General features: G+C 44.0%; 1 protein-coding gene across 2 annotated transcripts in view; it reads right to left on the bottom strand.

Annotated features, from left to right (window-relative positions):
- The window catches only part of PIP5K1B (phosphatidylinositol-4-phosphate 5-kinase type 1 beta), a 331,727-nt gene that overhangs the window by 99,774 nt on the left and 210,262 nt on the right, over positions 1-21,691 (bottom strand). The window lies entirely within an intron of this gene.

The raw sequence follows: 21,691 nt of genomic DNA, 5'->3' as shown, positions 1-21,691 counted from the left end.
AAATCACAACATGTGCTCTAGGTTATTATGGTCCAATGACTCTTCCTAATATGTCAACATGTTTCAGCCCTTGCGAAGCCCATTAAGGTCCTTGCCTTTCATCAGGATGTATATCTCTATTTTGGCCTTGGTTAGTTGAAACAGCTTATTCAGTGAATTGTGGAACATGCATAATATACTAAAAATACATGCAAGGCATTCTACCTTTACTCGCCTATAAATAGAATAAAACACAAATGTGGCCCTAAAATAACAACAACAAAGAGGGCAGGGTCAGCTCCTCCATTTGGGCAGAGAAATGTCACCCCCCCCCCCGCCAGCTGCGGCAGCTGCAAACCTTTTACCACAAAACGATAATAAACTGTGTTTATTATAGTTTTTTTGGTAAAAGGGGTGGGGCCACAGGCTGTGATGAGGGGGAGTACACAGCACTCCGCCTCAGTGCACATGTATGTTTGGCTGGTTGTCTCGGGCCAACCAAACACACATGCGCAGTAGGCTCTCTCCAGGCCAGCAACACCGTTGCCGGGCTGGAGAGAGCCTGCACAGGCTCCTAGCCTGCCTGGGAGCACCCTCGCTGGGTGCTCCCAGCCAACCCTGATGGTGCTTTCAGCATCATCAGGATTGGCCACAAGGCAGGCTGGGAGCATGTCCCTGCATGCAGCAGAGGAGATGGATGAGCGGCGCGGGGCGGCATGCAGGTACGTTTTTTTTTTATTTTGTTTTTTATTAAATTGTACCCCAAAACCACCCACACCCTCTCACCCCCGCGCACTGCACCCACCCCGCGTGAGCGCAGTGAGCCGTGACTTAAAGAGGGACAACAAACAAACACAGATGTACACTGAGTCATATGCTAGTCAACTCTCTCAAGTATCTTCACTGCACTTCTCATAATAATCAGTACCAGTCAGGAATAAAAAAAGCATTCTTTGAACAAGCAAAACACCTGTAGGAATGTGGCGGGCGATCTGCGTCCAGCGATGGTTGCATGCATAAGGTATAAAATGTGTATATGTTGGCACACATCACCTAAGTGAATCACATACCCACATAAATATATAACAGACACCACAAAATGATATACACAAGATGGTGACAGGTGCCGCAATCTCTTACAAACTCACCCATCTTGGATAACCACTCAACTTCTCTGGGGGAGTAGGGGAGCATGCCCCTGTAGTCACACACTAAGAGAAAGAGGTGGTTGGTAAAGTCAAAACAGAAGGGCAAACTTTGCTATAAAACGGTGCAATGGTGGCATCTCTGCCAACTATCTCAGTGCCACGGTAGTGGTGCACCATCGTGATGGGGGAACCCTTGCGCCACTACATACGTTGTCAAGTGGACAACGCAGCATATTTCACCTAAATGGTCCTCTCGCCCCAGGCCTGTGCCGCTCGTTTGCAGTGTCAGGCTTCCGGACTCAAGTGCTTTTATCCAGCATCTTGGCGGTTGGTGCGTATTGTCGGGGACCATGCCCAACGTGTGTCGCACGTGCTGACCCGGTCCTAGCTGGCCAATCCTTGGGCCTCCTCAGTTACTCCCAAAGTGGCTGCCCATGAACACTGGTGAGTTAACCAGCATCTTGCAGGCCGGTGTACCATGTCAGGACCACGCCCCACGTGGTGATCATGTACTCACGCGGCCTCCATTAGCCAACCCTGGGGCCTACTGTGGTTCTCCCCAGGTGGCTGCCAGGAAAACACTGGTGCGCATACCAGGATGTTAGATCAACATAGGTGGCATGTGTAATGTCCTTCACTTATTAGGGGCGGGGTGTGAATTGGGGAGGCAAGTGGGGGGACACAAATCTAGACACGTTTGTGCCAGTTTCCTCCCTATTACATGATATTATACTCAGAAATGGCATGTAATTCCACACCATCTACTTAAGGTCATAAATGCAGTTTAGGAGGGCATCTTACCCAATTATTTCGGTATACTCTGTGGTGTAATGACCATATGACGGCTCCACATTAACGTAGTAATGCTCAAGGACGGTCATATCTTTAGTAAAAAATTACTAGTCTCTCAACTAATGGAGCATGGTCTAAGGGGTGTTGTGTAAAGGTTTGTACATCTCAATACCCATATGTTTTCATCAGTTTGGGGTTGATGTTACCCATACTGTAGAGAAACCCTATGTCACCCCAGTTTCGCCATCACATGCTTAAGAATACCCAAATGGAATAGTTGGCTACTTTTGATTGCTGGTTCAAACTATTCCAAGCAACATTATCATTCAACCCTTTGATATGTGTCTTAAGTCGGTTGATCCAACGTTGTTCCTTCTCCAGAAGTGCCCTTTGCGTAACAAGGTTCTGAACCACCTTCACTATGACAGTCCACCTAATGTCACGGTCACCGTGTCCTTTGTCCCAAAAAAATGGGCCATCATTTTAGTGGATGCCTTTCTACATTATATAGTGCTTCTTTGTTCCCCGATTCTCAATTGAATCTTTTGGGAGGTCATCCCGACATACTTGAGTTCCCATGGGCATGTAATGAGGTATATAATATTCTCTGAATTGCAATTTGTATGTGTTAGTTGCTCCCATCGCCTAACCAGGCCAATGTCTATAGATTTCGAATGTTGAGTGAACGAGCATGCGGTGCACTGCCCACAAGGATAATGTCCAGTGACTGATGGCAGAATCCATAGATTAGTCTGTCGGGACATCATCACTGTTCTAGGCCTCGTATGTATCAGCTGGTCTCTAAACCTTTTATTCCTTGTAAAAAAGAACATTGGCTTACTTAAAGATAACTTGTTGGAATTCAGTATTCTCAAATGTTTATTGATAATCTTCTTCACTGCATTAGATTGGTTATTGTATGTTGTCATACAGATAATAGAGTCCTTAACCTTTAGTATGCTTGGTTCTAAAAGAGACTCTCTTGGTGTGTCACATGCACGTTTCCTAGCCCTGTTAATAATGGGATCAGGATAATTCTTTCCTTGTAGTTTCTTTACTACAATAAAAACGAGTCACATGGCACCTCAGCACATGTGTACGCTAAGCTTATCTGCCCATTCCTGTATGTCTCTATCATAGGGCAGATGGAATGTAGCTAAGCAGTGAAGGAAAGAGCCCAGTGGGAGCCCAGCCGTGTTAAACCACAATATTGTTGCCTAAATACCATCTGACAAAAGTATTGTGTCCTAAATAAGTATTGCCCTTTTGGAGTTAATAATAAGTAAATCTACATTATATGGGTTAATATTTTTATCCTCAGATGCCTAAATGGTGGGAAGGAATTCCTAAGCAGACATTCCTTAGTTAAAGAGCATCAATTTAAACCACACTTCAAATGAGCAAGTTACAAAGAACTGCTTGGCCACATAAGACATCAACTCAAGAGTTGCCTTTTACATCATTTAGGAACTGAAGTACAAAATGTTTTGTGGTCCAAACAGCACTAGCCAGATTTGTGCTCCACACAATCATTATTTAAATGAAAACATAAAAAAATATTTACCTCTAAATGCTCTTGCTCAGCACGAATTTTAAATAAGCTTTGGCATCGCCATCAAAACTGAGCTTTAAAAAGGCGACCTACTCAATATTCGATTTTTTTTGCCAATCGCATGCCAGCGCATGTGCCATGACATGGGCATAAGTAGCCGGCATTCTTACCATCATGTCTATGCATCAGGAAGCACTGTGACCATTTTGCCATTCTTAATGTATCATTCTAAAACAGTTAATAAGCTTGTTAGAAAAGTTAATTCAAATCTTAAAAAGTAAAAAACAAAGTACACACCACCACAAAAAAGGAAGTGTGCACTTTGCAGCTGCTGGGTTGCATTAAAAACAAATCAATTAACAAATAAATTGGGAGTGTGTTGGAGAGCATAAGGCAGATTGGATGGATGTAGTAAGGCCCATATTTATACTTTTTGACGCTAAACTGCGCTAACGCAGTTTAGCGTCAAAAAATTTAGCGCCGTCTAACGCCATTCTGAAGCGCCATATTTATGGAATGGCGTTAGCCGGCGCAAGCAGACCGGCGCTGCCTGGTGTGCGTGGAAAAAAACCACGTACACCAGACAGCGCCGGCGTAGGGGGAAAATGACGTTAGGGCGTCTTAAAATGGGGCAAGTCAGGTTGCGTCGAAAAAATCGTCTTAACCCGACTTGCGCCATTTTTTAACGACGCCCATCCCCCATCAACATGACTCCTATCATTGTAAAGATAGGAGTCATGCCCCCTTGCCCAATGGCCATGCCCAGGGGACTTCTGTCCCCTGGGCATGGTCATTGGGCATAGTGGCATATAGGGGGGCACAAATCAGGCCCCCCTATGCCACAAAAAAAAAAAAAAATACTTACCTGAACTTACCTTAATGTCCATGGGATGGGTCCCTCCGTCCTTGGGTGTCCTCCTGGGGTGGGCAAGGGTGGCAGGGGGGGGTCCCTGGGGGCAGGGGAGGGCACTCTGGGCTCATTTTGAGCCCACTTGTCCCTTAACGCCATGCCTGACCCAGGCGTTAAAAAGCGGCGCAAATGCGCCGTTTTTGGCCACGCCCACTCCCGGGCGTCATTTTTGCCCGGGAGTATAAATACCACGTAAAGGCCTGGGAGTAATTTTTTAAGACGGGAACGCCTCCCTTGCATATCATTAACGCAAGGAAGGGGTTCACGCTAAAAAATGACGCACACTCCGGGCACTTTGGCGCCCGAAGCGTCTAACGCCATAGTATAAATATGGCGTTAGTTGGCGTTAATTTAGCGTCGAATTTGCGTCGAAAAAAACGACGCAAATTCGGCGCAACCAGAGTATAAATACGGCCCTAAGTGTGTGCCGGGGAGAGGAACAAACAAGGGGGAGGCCAGGGTAACCAGTACACTTGCATTTAGTGTTGAATCATAAATAAGCATTTGCAAGGCAATGGGTCTCGCATTTGTCGAGTTAGAGCTATTAGCATTGTAAATTCCTAACTGGACTTTTATTGGCACATAAATTGAAAATGTAAAGTAATACAGTTGACGTAAGCAAGCCTATTCAAAGCGCCACTTCCACCATGAGCTTGAGCGCAAAGGAGAGACACAAAAGGAAAAAGAAGTTTGTTCGCAGTCAAACATACTGGCAAACATGCAATTATCCACGTAACGGGGTCGGTCCACATGGCGGTAACACAACTGCCCCAAGGAGGGAAAACGTAAAGCATTTACCAATGATAACAAAGGATTTTTGAAAGGCATGCCCATGAATGAATGGTAGTGATGGGCGTGCAGTGGTTAAAAGCCCACACAGATATCAACACGTCGGAAAAGCAGTGCCTGAGCGCTGCTATGCTTGACCTCAAAAAGGGTCCCATCAAGCCAGAGGAAGAAGGATACAGCTTATCCAATCAGAGCACTGGGATACTGTGTGGGACAGACACAAGAGTAGGGAAGAAAGCCCTCGAACCAAAAGCAAACAACTGAGATATACAACAGTGCCATCCAATCACGAGCATGGGGCAGCTCAAAGCCCATTGTAAGGGTATGTTATGTATTGAAAACAAAACATCTGCCAGCTATCTTCAGCTGAGACCCAAACATGACTAATTAGTACACAGCATCTAGCAAATGGACTTCACTTTGTAATAATGTCTTCCAAAGACATAATTCAGGGTTTGCAAGATGCCCAGGCAGCAATGTGACTTGTAGCGTGAAGCGACAACTGAACAAGAGGCACTGATTTAGAGCAAAACAGCGTGGCATAGAATCAATTAGGTGTCCATGGAAACACACATCGCAATAGGACGAATGCAAATGTTCAAGGTGAAAACGAATAAAGCAAACAAAACTGGGAAGACCCTGCAGATGTCTGTAAGAACGAAGAGTGGGCTCATGAACATAATATAAGAAAAACTGGGCAGAGGTTCAACGGAAGGTGGCCAAACAGTGGTTTACGGCCGTCAGTAATGCTATTGCCAGCCCAGCCATTACTGCTCTTTTACAGGTGGGTTCATGGGGGGGGGTATATTTACCCCCTTACACGGCTGTGATGCATACACCTTGTATAATGGTGCGTTTAATGAGATGACTGACAGTTCAAGCTGCTGGCTCTCAGTTGTTGGGATTCCATTCAGCTGAGGGCAGGCACATGTCACCCTGAAGCATTTCCACAAATAAAATCAATGCATTCACTTTTTCTTGGACTCGGAACAGGAACACCTCGCTACACACTTGCATTTTTCTTAGAATCATGTACCTTTTGGCTTATTGTTTAGCACAGAATGTTTCCCTGCAGTCACAGTCGCTCTTGGCAGGGCGCGGCCTGTCGACGTCACACGGCGAGAGAGGACAGTCAGCGTTCACACAGAAGCAAGATGATGGTGATAACAAGTGCAGGTGTTCTGAAGTCAGTGGGGGCTTTCCGCCGCTACAGATGTGCAGACTCCCAAGGGGCTCAGTATTTCCGGGACAGTGTCTGATGCCTGTGACGCAAAATCTCTGGGTTTACCCCTGAGCCCTGTTTGACTTTTCGCAGATTGTAGAGATGCTTCGGCACACCTTGTTCGCACAAGTTCACATCTGAAGAAAGAGCTCGGGCGCGTGGACTGCTCTGCTATTGGCTACAAGTCGTCATGAAAGATATATTTATTTGGTTGGCTTTGTGTAGCGTCGTCCACTGTGCCTCACCACAGCATAGCAGTGGGAGAAATCCCCTCCATTACGAGGAGAGTCTAACATTATACCCAGGCACTACGTTTGTTACTGCCGTTGATAACTGCATTACTGCCAATAATTCCTATTGGAAAATAAAAGACAGCCTGAACATCCGCTAACGTAGCACTTAAAATAAGATAATGTCTGCCGTGGTCTTGCAAAGGAGAAGTCCTTCCATGTTAAGCGTGGGTTATGTGTGTCCTGTGGACAGGGAAGTGATTCTGGAGGAGCGGTTTGTGCAGCCAGGCACCGTGTCACAACTATGAATAGATTAATAAATGCGGCATTTCGTTGCTGGTGGTAATTTCTAGTCCTAGCACCATTAGATTAGCTGCTGGGGAGCCATGGTGGTTTTACCAACAGAATATTTACCACTGGTGGTATTTACCTGCATTGGTAATTCTACGACACTGCTGATGTTACATATGTCATATAGCTTTGTTTTGTACTGAATTGCAAAGCATGGAGCACATGTGCAAAGCTGTTTAAACCACAATAAAGCAAAAAAGCACAGCCTAAAATGAAACCGCTCAAGATTTAGGAAAATACTGATGTTCACAAACGACTTTCCCCAGATACAGAGTGGGGCTCAGGCACCGTCAGATGTGGCCTTTCCTTCTGTGTACGACGAAAGGCTATTATTTTAAAAATGACCTTATGCTGAGGGTGGATTCTCGTAAACCTTCAGTGCTATGATGTCTGGCGTGAACTCTGCGTGTGGGAGACCTCGGGCCATATTACCGTTTCCCTCAGGGCAAAAAGGTGTAAATCCAGGTGGCCTCATGTACACTGCTTTCACAACTGGTACTCCAGTACCCTAGTTCTGCTACTCCATATCACAAAACCATTTTTTGCAGTATGGTATAACTGAGCGCACGATTTGATGCAGAATGTATTAGCTCTCTTTTTGCGAGCAAGGTTTGCTTAAAGTGGCCTCGAGACTTGACAAGTATTTGGCTAGTTAACATTTTTTTATGTTACCCACATAATTATTAAACATCGATAACATTTGCTAATAGAGTTGCGTGGAGCCTGAGAGGTTAGAGTACTGAGCACCATTATACGTCGATCCATCTTCTTTAAACCAACGAGTGCACAAAAGCATAATGGTGGCTCCTATGAAACACCAAGAGTTCATCCTTTAAGAATTTGACTGTTAAGTGAGCCACAGAGACCCAAAGTAAACTGGGCCTGAAAAGGAAAGAACATCTGCACCTATGTGGAATATTTGCCATTCAAAACAGTGAGGCCTATGCAAATAAAAAAAACAAAGTTTAGGGCTACGCGCACCACCAGCTGCTTTTCCCTTCCCGAGCCAAATAAAACACAACAGGAGCAAAATAATAATAATAAAAAAATCACTCAGCTCGCCAGCAGTCCCAGCGAAAGGCCAGAAAAAATAAGCCACTTAACTTTCATCTTGAAATACACTATATTTAAACAACAGTAAGAATCGCTGAACATGAAACAAAAGCCACAAAGTTAAATAAACACATTTTTCTGCGCTCAGAAATTCAGGCAAAACCCTATTATTGTTTTATTATGTTTGTCGGGAGCTAATGATCTGTATGCCAGCCATGTGGCCTTTGCAGCCCATCCCACGCACTTGTTTATTTTCCGCAATTCATGCAATGGTGACAAGGGCTCCGCCTGTCACTTGTCACGCACACTGAGTCAGGCAGGTTCTGGACAGATTCCCATGAAAGGTAGTCCATGGCAGCATTGCCTTAGAATTACAGCCAACATTTCTAAGATGCATGGAGGATTGGTGACAAGAGCTCCTAGACAAAATGATCACACCTTCAGGGTGCCTTGAGCAGAACACAGCAGCCTACTACACACCACATATATTGTGCGGTAGGCCGCTTTAATGAGGGAGGTGTATACATCACAAAAATGCACCACCTGGCTCCAATGCCTTTTAGACTGAACCTAACCAAAATATGATTACAAATCATCTCTTGCTCATTCACTCTCTGACCCACCTACTTTGGCAGAATAGACCTTTCCCTCTGTGGAACCCACCTAGCATCCCTTTGTGCTGCCTGTTCACAAAACCTAACCTACTAGTCTTATAACCCTTTATTATAGAGTCACCCACTTATCATCCTAGTGGTTCTGCACCATCCCCATTACTTGCCTCTCAGTCACTCCCAACTTCCTGGATCTGTCTGTCCTATCTTCAGTCCCTTTTGACCACCAGCTCTCTACTTCTCGCAGCCTCTCCAGAAGTACTGGTCCGCCAACCAGTTGAGTGATTTTGTCCCCAAACCTCTTCATTCGGTCTGTCCGCCTAGTGATCAGGCCAATTCCTCACATGTGCGGCTACCAGAAAAAAAAACCTAAAAACTTCAAGTAAACCTCCCTGTCCTATCACTCTCAAAGCCACATGCACTCACTGCAGCAGATGTACTTGTCTTACCAATTCAATCAGCAACAAACAGCATAAATTACCAGAACCGAAACAAGCTACCAAAACACTATGCATCAAACCCTGATTCCCAAATCTTTTTTCTAACAGTAAGTGTGACTTAATACTGGTCATTCATGAGTAAGACGTAGAATATTCCCTGTGACTCACACCGTGTGTCTTTGAGGACCTACAGGCGTCATCACAAATTTAAACTGACTCCTCCCCATATCAATATTTCAGCACTGATAGAATAGCAGAAGAGAAAACAACATCTAAATACTGTGTGCCAAGCAGATGGAAGGCATAAAGGAATAAGAGAGGATACCCAGCTAACTTGGCAGAAGAGAACAAATGGAAGAAATAAGAAACAAAATTGTGTATTGGGCTGCACAATGCAAATTCAAAAGCAATGATTGAAAAGACAAAGGCAATTGTAGACAAAGTAATTGTAAGCAACAAGAGCTAAAATATGTGGCCTACAGTAAGTCACGCCTGCGCAAACATGGAAGAAATAAGACAAAAACAACAGTGACTCACCTAGCGCCATCAAACAGAAGAAAGAAACGTAAATCACACTGGATTATCAAATTGAATAGAAAAGAAACAAAAGTGTTACAAAGGATCACAAAAAAGACTTGTGAGTGGAGATGGTAAAACATGGTGGAACTAGCACATGAAAGACTGCAGAGATAAATGATAGTTCAACAGTCTGGATAATGTGCTGGATCATGCAAATGGTAGTAGTAGCAGGAGTAAAAATATATTGGACTCTGCTTGCTGCACAAATAGAAGGAATAACAAATAAAAACAGTGTGCCGTGGTGGACCAAACAAATGGTAGAAATAAAAGAGAAATGAAAGCCTTGCTGTAAAATGTGATGCTCAGCAAAGCGGATATACGTGATCAGAAGCTGCCCACATTGTTCCAGAACAGCTTCACCTCTTCAACACCCACTAAGGACAAGCGTGCGGTAAGCTTAAGTAAGAATGATCTGTGCTCAGCCCAATTTATTGTACTATTGATATGAGTCATGCACAGAACTTCTCATTGATGTCCACCTGGAAAACCGGCCCTGTGCATTAGACTAAATCAAACCTAATGTGGGAAAACCTAAGCACCAGAATAATGACCTTGGGAGGAACTGTGCCATGAACAAAAGGGAGCAGACCTTTTATTCCAAAATACAACTCACAAAAGGTTGGAATTAGATCTGGGCAACAATGCAAGGGTATAAAGTCAGACTTTCAAAAGATGGATGACCAAAGAAAAGAATTAGTTTTATTTTTCGTGGCAAGCTCTTGCTCAAAATAAATTAAGGCAGCTACGTTTCTCTTGCTTGAAGACGGGCAACAGATTAGCAAGTATTGAAATGGCCATGAAACGTTGTACTCAGTGCCTTGAAAAAAGGAAAACATAATTAACATTCACTCCGTATTCATCCGATCTATTATGTTCTACGTTCAGTACAAAGTGAGAGCCTTGGAAGTTAATTCAAGAACTGATTGGGCAGTTTCAGTCTTGAATATGAATTGAGAATAGACTTGTGGTTGACGGAAGCCACTAGCTTATTAGTCTAGATTTATTAAGTGGATCACTGAAAGGTGTGTATTCTTTTGTTTTTACAAAGGCGACACATAGCTATGTGTACTCACCCAAGCTTTCTGAAACAGATGTCAAATTCGACCTCTATCTCCAGTCTTCATTATGACTACATCAGCATCCCTGGCTATTCCTGCCACCACACAGCACCTTCAAGGCCAGCTGCAGTATCCACAAAAAATTGCCATCGCCAATTGTTCTTGGTACACCCACAGTCAAAACCCCATCAGTGTGGAAAGGAAGAAGTGCTAGAAAAAAAATATTTGAGAACCACCTCCATCTACGCACCAAGATCTGGAGCAACATCTAGTACCATGGAATCATCGTACAACTGCGTTGGGAGTAACGGCCTCACATTACTAGGAACTGCATGGATTTTCTGATCTTATATTGGGAAGGAAGGTTAACCTTGTCAATGATATAGATCAAAAGGCTATGCGTACAGTATGAATCACACTCTAAATATACATATATATATATTATTCTACACTTGACATGTTCGGTTCATAGATCATTGCATAGTTTTCTATATGAGGTGCTTGATTAGATGCTTATGAGTCTCTGATTTTATTTTATCTATCACAATAGGTAAATATTATCTTAACTATTTATGCAGAAGCATTTTCACTATTGAAATATTGATGAAAGATAAAATAATGTTCTAAAAGTACACAAATTAGCTTCAAATACTGTAACTATTGAAAGCCTGTGTTTATACGATCCGCCTTTAAATCTCAATATATTATATTCCTTACACATTATTCCCTTAATTATGTAATCATGTATCTGTATATTTACTGCCCTAATCCTACTGTGCAAGAGGGAAAAAATGACTGTCTTCAAAGCTTTACTCTGTCAGATCATCACCCTATACCTCTATCAATCTATCCTCTGTCTCCACTCTCTAACTCATTCCAAACCAATTCTACTACTATGATGCAAAATAACCCTTCCCAGACTCTTCCCTCCTCTACCCTCCTGGATCTCCCCAAACCAGCCTACTAAATTCTTCCCTAATTTATCTCTCCTTTGATTAATCTCAAACCCCATTTAACTACTATGATCTCCCTAATCCCTTTCTACAGACTCTTCATCCTTCACCTCTCCTTTACTCACCCCAAACCTCATCTCATTACTATGTTCCCCTAATTAACACTTTTGGATTCTTCTCTCCTCTATCCCTCCATTATTCTATTCAAACAAACTAACAGGCTCATGTTCTCCGCTCAAATTAACTCATACCTCCCTATGCTAATACTGTAATGATATTTCCGCATACTAATCCACCACTAATCCTTTTTGGTTCTGGAGTAGCGTGCTACTGGCAAAAAGTGCTTCAACTCCTCGTCAGGGGTGGTAAGCGCTATATAAATACAATAACAATTACTGTCACCAACCTGGCAGCCACCTCCAAAAGTGTTTCCTTGCGTATGTACAAGGTGGCACTTTTGGGATCTTCTTCTTCGGGCAGCAGCTCAGGAGTCATCTGGGGTTGACAGGTTGCAGTTCCTCTACTGTCTCATTCAGAGATGAGATTTATATGTACAGATCTATACAGATGACACCCATATCATCAACACTTTAGATAAAATCCCATTACAATAAATATATGTACTCTGCTGTCTTACTTCAACAATATCAAGGTGTGTATGAACAACAGCCACTCCAGCTAACCTGAATAAAACTGAGTTCAAATTCTTTAAGATAAAGGGGCAGCTTGGAAACTTCCACTGTAAAAGTTTGGTTTCCATACATAGTTGGCCTGCTTATTGGACTAACACTGACTATTAAACCTGGGATTTATCCTAGATGACAATCTCTTAATGAAAATATCATTTTGAGCCTGTTGACAAAATATGTGCCATCTTTCTTGTCTGATGAATGTGTAGCACCTTCTCCTTTTTCAATTTGTAATGATTGCCTTGGTCAATTCCCACTAGGACTGCACCAACTCACTTTAAATGGAGGTGTCAATGAAACATCCTCACTTTTCAGATTGCGTAGATTTCTATTCAGTTTCAAATCATCCCTGAATACTCATTTGTTCTCATGCAACCTTAGCTCCTGAGCTGCTGCCATTCAAATGGGCATCAAGCACTTAAAGATATATCAAGAGCACTAAATACATACAATCATTAATATGACATTTTTCTCTTCCAATTTCCACTCTTTATTGTGTTTTATGTCCATATTTAAAGCATAGTCCAGTTTCTACCACATTCCACACTCCCCTGCAACCTGAGCTTCTGCAGTACACCACTGCCTGGTTCCTTTTTATCTTCTCTAGCTACTCTGCTTTTAAAAGGGGTGTTCAGGTCCGCTGAGTTCCTAAGCGGAGGTCAGGCCTTATGGTACTACCAGTAGTGGGCATCCAATTACAGTAGGACCTGAGTCAACAGCTGTGTTGCAAGGTGGGAAGGGTATGAAATTGAATAAGTGACCTTTGGCTTTAGATGCTGGCAATCCATTCACTGTTTCTGGGGAATGAGTGTGATACTAGTTCAAGATTGTCAGGGCTGGCTTTAGCGCTGGTGGCACCCGGTGCAAGTTTTTTTGGTGCTCCCCATGACCTCTCTCTCCATGGATTCCCTCACTACCACCATCCAACATTGCCCACATCTCTCCATAGTCCCTCTCTGACATACATTTCATTGTTTTAAAGTGCTACTCATAGTTCACTCACTCTCTCTGCAGCAGGCACATTATCCTTCTGTGCTACTTTATGACGAGTCAAACCTGCCAGTAGACAAAATTCGAATCTCTTAACAGCTGTAACATTAATCACCAGAGTTATCTTGACATTTTTATTGTTGCCTAAAACAGCTGGATGCACAAGGAAGTTCAGGTTCTTTTAAACCCATAAGTTATTTTTAAACACAGCACCCCCTACCTAAGTCAACTCCAGGTGCAGCTGCATTGGGTGCACCACCCTAAAGCAGATGCTGAGGTCTGTGGCGATCCACCTTTTACGAGGGAAAGTCCACCCAACGTCTACATCTCTCTTGGTGCCCTTATATTGATGGCTGCGGCTCAAGGCAAACAGAAGGCTGTGTTTTTTACCTATCTGAGTATAAAGTTTAACAGTTTGTAACCTCATTGTCACTCTGGACCCAATGACTTGGGCAAGGGTGGGACTTCGGAAGGGGAGAGGCCCACCTTCTCGTACCTGGACCCTAAACCCTGGAATGACCTTTCACTTCACATCAGATCTTCCCCCTCTCTTCTTGACTTTCGCAAGAAGCTGAAGTCCCATCTTTTTGAGTAAGCCCCCAGGGATGGCCGCACCCAACTACTACAGAGCACCAGGATACCCTCACTGGTGACCAGCATGCTATAAAACCACCAATGACATAACATGCAAACATACGCAGTTAGGGGAGGTCAAAGGCGAACACAATCATAGTATTTGAACCTTGGTGGTGGTAAGGGGTGAACCCAAGACTTTGAGAAAGAGAAACCAGTCTGTTGTTGATTGCTCTGTAACTTTCTTTTTGCAGCTCAGCCACACAGGGTCCACACAGGTTCTTTCAGCATCTCTGGTTTCTGAAGGATGCTGAATCACAACGCGCTTTAATTAAAATGTATTAATCTTGTGGTGTAATCTGATCTTCATAACGCAATGCGCCAAATTAATAAAGTGCAACGATGCAACTAAACTCCATCTTTAGCCATTTCCACGTATCCCAGAATGCTAAAATGCTGTCAGGCTTTTCGTCTGACTGAGAGCCCCTTTTTAAAGCTGTGTGGAAGAAGTATAACATTACACACACTGGCCAGTCTTCGCAGGTAGAGCACACTGAAAACACGCAAAGACGTGTGAAGCCACGGGCCCTTTAAATAACAGCCCAGCGTCCCTCGCTGAGAGATGATGCAGGCAGTGAGTCAGCGCCCCGAGATTGCAAAGGCCTTTCTTGTATTACTGAAAACCTATTTATCGAGAGAGCTGCTAGGCCTGGCTGGAAACCACTCTATCATATTTGTTGGAAAATGGGCCAGCTCAAAAGGTTATCTCGGTATTTCCTCCAGCAAGTTCACAGTGTTCTTTGCAAATGCAATAACAGTTAAAAGCAGCCCGTGGTAGGCACTGCAGCGGGCGGAGCGGCATGGAGTAATTGCTTAGTGCCTAATGTAGCTGTACCAAAGCAATAGCTCCTAATCTGGGTTAAAATGCTACTTGAATATGAATTAGCACCTGAACAGCAACACCGAGTCAATAAGTGTAATTACGCCCTATCCATGTATTTCTTTTCAACATGAGCAGCTTTCTATTCCCAGAAGCATTTGTCTCTCCCAAATTGGCATTTATGTGTCAAACTTACCACCCGCTTTTCTACGTGTTCCCCTACGGGCACAGGAGCTTACAAAATGGGGTCTGAAATTGTTCTTTAGAAGATAATGCATCATTAGTCAACTGATGATCGCGGGAAGAGGTTACCTAAAGTTTGCACGTGATAAGACATCACCACTGTTAAGAGTGTAAATTGGTCACGGGAGGGTAACGTGTATAGCAACATGGCTGATGATGGGCCACACTGATGAAACATCAACACGCAACACAATTCTGTAGCTTGATGGCTAGAGAGCAATGGTGCTTAACAGCACTGCGACTTCAGGCCAGACAAAGCACAATGGTTCGTACTCATGGGTCCACCAAATGCCAAAACCTATAGCTCACACAGCCCTGTGCGTAGTCCACACCACTAAACTGAACATCAAAACCTTCTATCACCTCTTCATTGACCAACACGATAATGACACCTGTTAGGATGGCAAAGTAGTATGATGAATCTCCCAGCTGTAGTGAAAGTGGGATGGGTGAAATGTAGCCTGCTCAACCTCTCTTTCAAATAAGGGATCCTCAGACAGGCACCTTGTGCAGCCTGCCGTTGGTCAACCAATTCAGGAAAGGGGAGGATCTTAGCTAGGCCGAGCCATAATTAAAGAAGATGCACAGCCCATGCCAAGTCTTTTTGCTCTTGCTGCCTACATCCTGTTGTGAATGTAATGGAATTTGCTTTTTTTGCAACAGGTAAGGCAATGCAGGACCTGGTTCAAAGGTTGGTAACTGGGACCATATGAAGGCCACTATGGTTTCATTTAGCGCAGCTTGTTGGCTACTGCATCTCTTTGGAGACCACCAATGGCACTAACTACTGCTTCACTGAGCATCACTCCCCTTGAACCGTAGTGACACCACCCAGAAATAAATTTGGTACCTTAAGCCAGCCACTTAGCAGAGGTCCATTTATCTTATTTTCTGTTGTCACCAATTTTCTACTCATTTAATTCCTGCCTCAGTAGGATGAGAGGCGTGAAAAGTGACATTTGTGCATTCTGTTAGAGGCAGCCTGCAGTATGTGGATAAGTAGCAGAATGAATGCAGTGGTAGAGTATAGAACTGTGAAGTGGTTCTAGAATGGAAGCCTAGCAGACACTTCGGTGCTGCAGTGCAAGGAGCAGGTCGTGGGTCCTTACGAGGAATAAATCTTCCTGGTTTCATTCAACTTGTGCTCCAAAATCTCTTCATTTTGCTGAGAACCGTACACAGCCCAATTCTAACTCACAATAGCCGCTAGGGTTTTTTCATTGTATTTATCTAAACCTTCTTGTTGCACCTCCTCATGGGCTTTAAACATTTGGTAGGCAGCATGCCATGTCAAATATCTCACTGCAATTGGTCTAGTCGTACTTATTCCTGCAGGAAAAGTTATGGATTTAACACTATCCTCAGGGGGTTGGGTCGAAGGCAAAAATGGATAACACATCAGAGTTTTACCAACAGAAATCTGCTTTACTTGCTCCGTAATTCAAGATCCTTGAACACTGCCAACAGCAACACCCAAATGGAAAACCACAACAAAGAGAGAATGTGCTACATGAATTCCATGGTAACAAATCACCGCTCCCCATACAGACACACTCCCTACAATTGCTTTGGAGCCCGTGAAAACACAAACTGCCTGCTGCCCTTATCCGATCATAAAACTGCACGTCATATGTGTGCTTTCAGCGGGCAGGCGGGGGCTGAACGCTGATGAGCTGATCTCACCTGAGAGTGTGACAATGTCGACCCAGCGGTGAACTCATTGTGATGTTAATTAGCCGGGAAAGGTCTGAGAGGGAATTTACGCCCCCCAGGAAAAGTCGTGGGGCGCAGGCAAATGAAACAAACCTCTTTTGTAAACTTGCGGCAGGGCAAGTAGAGCCGGAAGCTTGTGCTTGTCCTATTAACCAGGATCTGTGGCCACTTCCGGTTGGTTGCTCAATGAGGGGTGACCCCTATACTTTTCTTCTCGTTTTCTTGCAAAGTTCTAAGAATTTAAGGAGGGCGAAAAATCAATTTCAGCAAGTTCGTAACTCTAAATAGTACTGCAGGTGCAGGGGCACAGGGGCACAGGGGCCCAGTGGCAAGGGATCCTCTCCACCCATATTATGGCTGCATCTGACTTTCCAATTTTGGCCCTGGGCCTATTTTCCTGGCTTGCATCAGGGTTAATGGCACTCTTGCTACGCCACTGAATACCACCTTGTTTCAGAGAGACTGTAGAGTCGTTTACAGATTTGCCAACCTTCACATTTAGGCACCCTCCTTAACAGCGCATATGTCTTCATGCCTCTGTTCTTCAGTGTTATCAGAGCGAAACAAAGAATCATCGCTCCTGGTGTCCAGTTTCCTTGAGCCACTGATCCGTCTGCAGATCACTGAATGGGCCGCAGCAGAAGCCGATGGAGAAAAGCACTGCGGCTGCATATTTCTGCAAGCAGAGTGGTCATTTCACCTCTTTTCAAGACGTACGTCTCACTGCTCTTTAATGTACCACGTGCAGAGGCACATTTAGTTAGAGCTGTGGCCTGTGCACATTTGTACAGCACATATTTTAGGATTTCCAGCAAACAGTGTAAGTAACAGATTTTGAAGGCTTGCTCTGAATTACTACTGGTTTCCACAGCACCAACATTACTGGCAGCCTTGCAACTGCTTCCAGGAATGTCTTTAGTGGATACAGACACAGAGAAAAGGAAAACATAAGTGAATATGTGCACAAGAATTAGTTTAATCAGTTGTTAATGAGATTAACTCTGGCCTTGCAGGTCTAGTTTGTCTGGGGGGGAGTGAGGTATTTGTGGAGACTACTCAAGATTAGTATTCGGACTAGGTTTTAGAGATAAAAGGGGGCAAGTTTACTTGACCTACCAGGATGGAGAGAGGTCACCAATGATGAAGCATGACAGAAATAAATGTGTGAGGCGTCCTCTTCCATAAGGAGAAACACCCCTCTTGTTTTAAACTAGCACTCCTCTCATGTTCCAACTCGGGACTTCCGATGTTGACCCAATTCGGGTAATAACCTGTTAAGTATATTGTGCTAAAATACGTTTTGTGATAAGTGCTTTTGTGAATTGAGAGTCTGTAAGCTGACCTATTAACCCACCCTCTTTAGGTCTCTTTCTAGGTTCAGCTTTTTTATAAAAATGAGGTAGATGGATTGGGCTGTCAAGGACCGATAATGGTGCTCCTTAGCTCTGGGCCTCGTACACCCGGCGCCCTGCCACTGTGGGTGTTATATTTGTTGGTGGATGGTCTCAGCTATAATCAGTGTTCTGGTTAAGGGATGCTGTACTGGTCAGGATATAGTGAGGGCTTAGCATCTGCAGGATGCAGGGGTCTTGCTCCAGAATGTCCTGTGCATGGCACAGAGGCCCTTGATCTCGATCCAAGATACCAGAAGACCTCCTACTGGGATGTTTTTAGTGCTTACTTGATTTCGTTTTTTCAAGTTATATGCTTATTCAGCTGCCTAGGTTTGAACTTTTTTAAGCTCACTTTCAAGATTGTGATTGCTCCACTTACCATGCTACAGTGGTTAAATCAAGCCACGTATCAGTTTGCCATAGTGGTCGAAGTTTTTCAGCGCCCAGGGCCTCATTTTGAGTCCAAACTCTTTAGGACAGAAAAACTGCATTTCCGCCCGCTGGCCCAGTGGGAATCAGTCCACAACATTGACGCCGGCTCGTAATCGAGCTGGCGGCAATGCTGTGGTGCATCAGATGTGATAGCACCTGTCGTGCTTTTCACTGCCCACAATTCGGGCAGGGAAAAGCACGAGGGGGCTGTCCATGGGGCCCTCGCACTGCCAATCCCAAGTGCATGGGCAGTGAGGGGCCCCCGGCACCCTCTCTCTGCCAGCTTTGCATGGCAGTGGGACCGCAATGCAAAAGCCGGCAGAGAAGAGACTCGTAATCCCCAGGGCAGCTCTGCTTGCTGTGCTGCCCTGGCAGATTGTGACCACCGGCACCACCAGGCTGTTGACTGGCAGCAACCTGACAGTGCTGGCTGTCAGACCGTGGCGGCTCCGCCACGGTCATAATATGGAGGCTGGACTGCTGCTTTGGCGGTGGTCTGAAGCCACCATGGCCCTGGCGGTCCTAAGACCGCCAGGGTAGTAATGAAGCCCTTAGTAAGTCGAAAATTGATTTTATTAACATCTGCATTGACATGGAAGGAGCAGATGAACTCGGAGAAGAATACTTCATCCCAGCCCATGTCTCGGACTGACAGTGTCATAGAAGGGGCTCTTTTCAAGGAGGAGGAACATTTAAAGGGGTTAATAAATTGTCCTCTGGGTTGATGAGCACAGTGATCTCTTAGGGGAGTTAATCTGTGCAGATAACATCCTGTTTCTTCTCTTTTTCTCGACTTAACAGATCCCCAGAAACCGCCCCCCAGAAAAAACAGAAGCTCACAAGGGCCCTCTATCACAGGACCATCAGTATCAGCCTTCAAGAGCTACATTATATTTCCTATGTACTGTGTAAGCAACCCAAAAAAAGGTATATGAACATAGTAGCATGGGCACAACATAAAGGGCTCAACATAAATTACACTCAGTAATAATCTGGCTTTATGTGAACGTGTAAATGCAACTGGGCTTGTGTAGTGAAGATACATGATGCATTAAGTCCAGATGCCCCTGAAATATGGCTACAGCTTCCACCATCATCATTGCTCACAGAAAGCTTTAGAATATTTCACATAATTGGTGATTTCAGACAACTTATATTTGTTGATCCAATTTCACATGCACAATTACTGTCATTTTACCCATAAATCTAAAATCTACACATTCCCATTCTTAGCACCATCATAATTTTTCCTTGTTGGATCAATTATAGAATCACTCACGACAGGCAGAGTACTAGTAGGGTGCCCTGTCTTACAAATTACTTGGGAAGGCTCAAAGGTACCCTGATTCACCCATGACTTGAGACAGCTCATGAATAGTCCAACTTACAATACCTTAGTATACCTGAAGAGTGCCCTCACTCACCTGTGACTTGTAATGGCTCAGGGGTGACCAGACTCACTCAGGACTTGGGTAGCTCATGAACGACCTGGATTGCTCATGGCATGGGATAACTTAAGAATACCTTGCCCTATATGGGGCTTGGGATACCTGTAATGTGCTATAATTCACCCATGACTTGGCGTAGGCCAGGAATGACTCAAGTTTGAAATAGGTTGGCTCAAGGTTGCTATGACTCATCTTCAGATAGTTTATGCATCCATGATTTAGGGTGGCTCTAGTGTGCCCGACACACACACAACTTCTCCAAGAAGCCCTCACTCGCCCATTGTGTGCAATTGATCAATTTCAAGTTGTCAAAAACCAAAGCACGTTGCCTGCTGTCTGTTCAATTCACAGGTGCAGTGCATATTTCACATGTAGAAACCGAGTAACAGAATGCACTGGTGCAGTGGAAAATGGTCAATGAAGGAAGATCAATATCCCAACGCAAACATAATGTAGCTTTCTGGTGCTTTTGTTCTGTTTCCAAAAGTATTAAGAACTGTTCAGAGACAACTCCATTAGACACACAGTTTGTAATTCAAAGTAACGTAATGGAAGACGTCTGTACTAAGAGTTATTTATATTGTGGCGTGAGTGTACGTGTGGGTGGGTGGATTTAAACTTAACATGTTCTAACTTGGTCATGTTAAACTCAATTTTTAAACAAATGATAGGACAATACAAACAATTGGGGTGTCGTGAAGGGATGGCTAGCAATAGAGCACATACACATGTCAAATGCATTTTTGACGTCTTGCTATTTGTGTGATTTTTTTCTTCTTGGGCTATTTTTGTGATTTTCTTAATTTCTTCTGCAGTCCCTTCTCTATCTTTTGCTTCCTCCACTGACATCATGAAGTTGAATCTGGCAACGTAACATTGCCACTGGGAAGTGGGAATTGGTATACGTTTTTTTTTTTTTAGAACATACAGAACTGGAAATCAAACAATGTCTTCAGTAAGACCCCCCCCCATCTTCCTTTCACTGTGCAGCTGCGCATGAGATCAGCGGCTTAGCAAGACTAACTCAAGCCAACCACCCCTTGCCAGACAATGGGACCCATTTAGTGTACACGTGACCTAGAAGCAGCACCAAACACCACAAAATGCTAATCCACAAAACATACTGCGGTAGTGTTCTTTCTACACAATCTGTTTTGTTTAACAACATTTCCAATACAGTAACATCCACACACGGCACACTAAAAGCGTTTGGGTGGTCAGACTGTTGCATACAGAATCCACAGTTTCAAAGTGGCACATGGCTTAATGCACAGTAATAGTGTAGGCTGACAATCCTGTCAGAAAAACGACACAATAAATAATAAGAAGCGACTTAAACTGCATTCAGTTATTTTATATAAATACCCGTGTCCTGTGATCGTAGTTGGAAAGGCAAGGTAAGACTATACAAAATTAAAGCAATATTTTTTTAAGAACTGTTTCATGCAAGCACCTAAAATGGTATCAGGGAAAGTTCAGATCCGTATTACGCCTACACCATTTGTATCAACAAACATATATTGCCACAGGTCAAAAGGGCAACCGCTCCTCAGGCCATGGCCTGTGAGTACTGGGCATTTACTTTTGTCCACTACCTGTGCCTGGTTCCACACCCTTTCAAACAAGTCATAAAAGCAGTAAGTGTGTGGTTAGATCAGGCTG

Source organism: Pleurodeles waltl, chromosome 1_1 (assembly GCF_031143425.1).
Source record: "Pleurodeles waltl isolate 20211129_DDA chromosome 1_1, aPleWal1.hap1.20221129, whole genome shotgun sequence".
Classification (NCBI taxonomy): domain Eukaryota; kingdom Metazoa; phylum Chordata; class Amphibia; order Caudata; family Salamandridae; genus Pleurodeles; species Pleurodeles waltl.
Note: the sequence above shows the minus strand (reverse complement) of the source record. Positions and strands in the feature narration are given on the sequence as shown.